Here is a 6,000-nt window from a genome sequence, read left to right on the forward strand (position 1 = left end):
AGGCGTAGAAACAAGACTCTGGCTTGGATGATCACCATGATGAAGGAAGAGAGGATCATGGGGATCCAAGACTGGGACAGCGGTAGGAGGATTGACGGCGACAGGAGAAGCCATGAAGAACACAAGGAAAGAAAAGAAAAAAAACTAGATGCGGAAGGTAGGGTTACAAACTGATACCATATTAGATTAGAGAAACAGAAAAGCAGAGGAAAGAAAGAAAATTGTATTGATTGGAAAACTGACGAAAAAACTCTACAAAAAGAGTTTAAATATTCTAGAATACAAGGTAACTAAAAGCAGGAGTAGAAAGGTAAAAAAGTTGGAAACTAGTTATAGTGGAATTCAATTTTGCTTCCATTTTTTCAATATCACTACTTTTGATTACACAAAAGTCTTATTTTCATGCCACATTTCATAAGCTTTGACATTCGTAATTACTACCCAACACGTCTTCTCAAAATTGAAACTCTGAATTCTTTAAAGTACTTAAAAAGCTTTGATATTGTATATAAAACCTCCATGACAAATATTTATTTTAATATCGCATTAATTATCATTCATAATGAAACTTTACAACACAGTAATGAAAAAACAAGAACATATAAAAACAAAAGGGGCAATTAATTAAACAAAAGTATAAAGAAACATCCCTTTATGGTTAAAATTAATTTGATTGTGGTTCTATATTGATATAAATATAGTGATTTTAAAAATTATAATTATATCATTTTTCAACCATATGATATTATTATTATTATTTCAATTATAATTAGCATTTTAAAATAAATTCTTGACCTATGTTATTATTATCATTTTTTTATATATTTAAATATTATATATATGAAAAAGTACAAATATAAAATACTTATGCATAATTATAGACTTTGAAAAGATGAACTTTTGAAAGAGATAATTTAAGGAATGAATGATGATCTATCCAAAATACTGGAAGATATTTTTTGAATAATGACATATTTTAATGATAAAATATAATTAGACACTATAATTGTAACATCCCAATTTTAGTAGCTTAAAATTAATAAAATAGGATGTTTCACCTTAGTGTTTACATCAGATAATAAAATGTATAAAGTATATTAATACAGTCTTACAAATGATACGATTATATAAATATATCAATTATACAAACCAACATTTCTAACTCTAAACGCAAACTAATCACTTACAACAATTTCTCACTGAGACTTCTTTCCGACCTAAAAGATGGCTCTCAACCTCTAGAGGTGCCTCTGATATTGCAACCACCACTGCTCCCACCGAATAGCTGATCATCGCAAAAGGAAAACATACAACACAAGACAAAAACACAAAAAAAGGGTAAGCTAATACCTTTTAAAGAATTTTCTCAAACCATATAATATTGATATATATATATATATATACATATATATATATATATAACAATTACAGACAAGCAGATATTCACATACATATATTTATAAACTACAACTCAATTAATCAGGATACATGCATTGAGGTTGGGTCCAGTCAGTTTTGCACTTGTATTGGCATCTCATGCTCTGCAGAGCGACATATACAAAGTAAAACTCTACCACATACAAGGTTAGTCCGATAACACCTATGGTCAAGGAAAAACCCTTAAGCTAGGATCTCCTGCTCCTCTCACTACATACCTCATTCCTCTCTACTTGAGAATTTGAATGGTTATTAGAGTGTCCGGATAACTGCCAAGACAATCCCTACTTCAATGCACACACTACCACTGCTAATCCTCCTTGGGTTAGCATAAACCAATCTCAACTTAGTCTCATATAAACATTCTTATATCATATACCTATCATTCATGATAATTAAAAAGCTTCTATAACCACAAAAATACCATTCAAATCACTCAAGAATGAAAATTTTAAGTATGTACTTACTTGCCCAGCAAGTATCCCTCGCCAAGTCACTGGTATATGCTCGCCCAACTAGTAGCACTCGCCCAACCACTTGTCCAGGTTTGGAATTTCCTAACATGGAAATTCGCCTCGCGAGTAGCACTCGCCCAGCCATTGGCCTATGCTCGCCCAACTAGTGGCACTCGCTCAACCACTGGTCCAGGTCTGGAAATTCCAACTTGGAAATTCGCCCAGCGAGTTTGCAAATTTGCATAATTTTGCATATCAATATTCTGCATAATTATGCAGATCAACTCATTCGCCCAACGGGTGAGCAAACCTACACAATTCTGCAAAAGCTGATTTAGGCAAAATTATACCTATTCAACCAATTCATACAACTCCAAAGCCTTCACTAGAGACCATTCGACTATCAAACATTAATTCTATGAAAATATTCACACCAATTGCATCCAATTGCACCCATAACATACGATTTTTCTCAAACAACAGATATAACCTAAGAATTTATCGTTTTCAAACATCACAACCCAATTCACATATCAAACACATCAGTCAATTACAAAATAATCACATAATAACATTCGTAACAGGTTTGTGAGACATAATAGACATTAGCTTCCTTTACTTGGTATCTTTCTTAAACAACTCTATAAACGTCAAACTTCTCTAACTCCACAGGGTCTCAAACTCCACATGATGCTCTATCTACACACAAAAACATCACAAGAACGATTAGGACATACTATTATGATCGCTGATCAGCAGAGACTCATACTGATAAATAAAATGATGCATGCAAGCGGAAGAGGGCTTACATGCAACAGAAAATAGAAAAAACCCAAAAGACAACAAAAACTTAACTTACGTGAACGAAAAAATTGATCGGTCCAAATGAAAGAGTTCACCGAGAGGATCAATCCTATGGTTTGGGTTCTTCAACCAAACGACCAGAAAGACATAACTCTTAAAGAGAAGTTAGAGAGCTCTAGAGAAGCGGTTCCTAGAGAGATGGTGTGTTTTAAAATAATGAGATTCGTTTATAACAATTTTATTTATGCTAAAACCTTTTAATATTAAAATAATTGAGTCTCACTATTTTTAAACCACTATCACTTTTAAAATAGCATTTTTTAGGATTTTACAATAATGATCAATTTAAGTATTAATTTATAAATTTAAAATTATTAATAACTTAAATAGTTTCATAAAATTATAATTGGTCTTTAAATTAATAATTAAATTTGTTTTTTTATGAATTTGTATCTAAATTAATCATTAACATTAGTTATCAAGATTTTAGTTACCAAAAAAATTGGTCTCTAAATAAAAAATTAGTCTTAAATTGGTCCTTAAACATATATTTAATCATTAAAATTGATCATCATTTAAAAATTTTATCTTAGTAAACGTTTAAAGGAGTCTATCAATATATTAAATAATAATATATATAAAGGAAAAAATTTGTATAGAATTTTAAGTATCCAAGATGTATATCAACAAAAAATAACTAAAACTATGCTTTTAATAAAATGATTAATATATATATATATATATATATGTATATATATATATAATAAAATAATAGTAATTTTTAAAATATTAGATCAAAATACGTAATTATTTTATTTATTAAATGAAACAATAGCAAGAAGACAACAATTTAATAACTCTTGATGTATAAAAACTAACTCTACCAAAACTTTCAAAATTTAAAGGCATCACATAATTTCTCTTCATATACACATGAATGAGAATGAGAAAGAGTTTTGATTGCTTATAATTTGGTGGACAACGATAAGATGTGTGAGCATTGAAAGTGACCTAGATTTTTTGTATTTGTTTGTGTGGTGTTGAGCTAAAGCACATGCTTAAGAAAGGTGCAAGATATGGCATTAAAACATTGATGTTTTCAATAGTTTGATCGGTATAAAGGGTGGGTTTTCACATTTATTTTCTAGGTTAATAAATAAAGCCTATATTTATACATAAAATTTAATTTAAATACATACATGTATAATTTTTAAAATATAAAAAAATATTTTTTGTTTTTTAATAATAAATAAGATTTTGTATTACGCAATTTTTAAATTTAATATGATATTAAATTTTGAATTAAAAATTTATATTTTCAAATATTGCAACTAACAATTTTTTAGATCTCTTCTATTCATGGGTCTAGTGTCACAATACTTCTTTATAGATTATCCTTAGGGTGCCATCAATGATAAGGAGAGGCAACGAAGAAACAGTTATATGAAATTAGCTATCAGCACATGATCAACCTATTTCCTCTGACTTTCCCTTTTCAGCTAAATTAAATAACTAACTTCGAAATCAAATTTGTTCCTTTTTTTTTTTTTTTTAAATCTTGATTGAGAAAAGAAAAGAAATCTGACGATATAGCCTTTTATAAAGTTATAGCTTTTTAACTTTTATTGAAAGATACGTTTGGTGTTTAATTGTAACATGAAAAACTTACCCTAAATAAAAAAATAAAACTATTTTTTTATAATGTTCATATGTGATTACTCAGTACAGATTAATCTTATACTATTAACTATTTTAAAAAAGTCCATTGAATTTACCCATCTATCCTCACTTAATATTGTGAAAGTTGTCCAACATTTGTGTCTTTTAAGTCATTTACCTTCACCCGTATACTATTATACACCTTACCTTTACGAGTTTACTATTATCCACTTCGAACTTCTATGTCTATATCTAGTGTTAGTGATGGATCTTCAACCAATATATTTTTGAGTATCATAATTTTGGTTAAATTATTCTTTTCATTCATTTTTTCATCCAAATGTTAAGTAGATCTTTTAATTTTTTCAAGTCTCAATTTCGTCCCGATTTTTTAAAAATTGATGCAATTTGATTCTTTCATTAAATTTCTTGAAGCGTGGGGCAAAGATTTTTCATCAAAATTGACATAGGATTATGTCCATTACACCAATAAAACAAATCATCCTTATTCACAATTTCAATTTTGATGAAAAAACCTTGATCTGATTCAAGAAATTTAACAAAAAATGACGAAATTGTATCATTTTGTCAAAATTCAAGAACAAATTGAGACTAAAAATGACTGAAGGACCAACTTGATATTTTTGAACGAAAATATGAATCAAAAGAATAATTCCAAAATTTTTACACAAACTAGTAAAACATTACATTTACTTTTTTGTGATAATAAAAAAGAATAAAATTATAATTATTGTTATCATTATAATTATCAAATTAAATACAAATAATTTTATAATTTTACTATAATTATTTTTCATTTATAATGATTAAATTTTAAAAAAAGTCAAATAAAAAAATAGTTAAATTAAATAAATAATTACTTAAAAGATAATATTAATAAAATAATTTTTTTTAAATATTTAAAAAGTAAAATGAAAAAATAAATGTGGACAATTAAAAAAATAATTTTTCCTTTATATAGATATGGATATATAAAAAAATATTAAAATATTAAAATATATTAAAAATATTAAATTTTAAAATAAATATTTAAAATAACATAAAAATTATATAGATATAAAGAAATTGGGGGCCATGGCCCCCTTTGTCACTTCAAAAGTCTGCCATTGTTTGGTGTTTGACTTTTTTCTATTTTTCTCTTTTTCGCTTCCCTACTTATCATTTGCCTCTATATCGTGACCACTTGTGAAGATGGACATGGTGGATGACAAGGTTGGTGGTATAAGGTAGCTCTAAAAGGGAAGATGAATAGATTTTGGAAACATTACGTGATCATTTTGCATAGACATACTATTGTAAGTAAAATAAGATAAAGAGTAAGACATAGAAAAATGCACACAATCTCTAGGTAATACCTCTAATTACGTCTAGTCTCTTAAGCAAGTTGTTTAAGAAATTCAACTAATCAAATCTCTTGATTAACACGAGAATCAACCTCTTTAGGTAATGAGTACAAACATCTCAAAGTATCACGAATTTAACCCTCTTTAGGAAACACAAGTATAAACATCTTCAGGTTCTAATGTGTGACGTCCTAGCCGGATATTTCTTATTTAAAAAATTAAATAAGATAAAAAATAAATTCAAACCGCATATATTAAAGCTACTTTCCCAAAAACACGAG

This window comes from Vigna unguiculata, chromosome 1 (genome assembly GCF_037176805.1).
Source record: "Vigna unguiculata cultivar grain cowpea cultivar isolate G323 ecotype 2 chromosome 1, ASM3717680v1, whole genome shotgun sequence".
Lineage (NCBI taxonomy): Eukaryota > Viridiplantae > Streptophyta > Magnoliopsida > Fabales > Fabaceae > Vigna > Vigna unguiculata.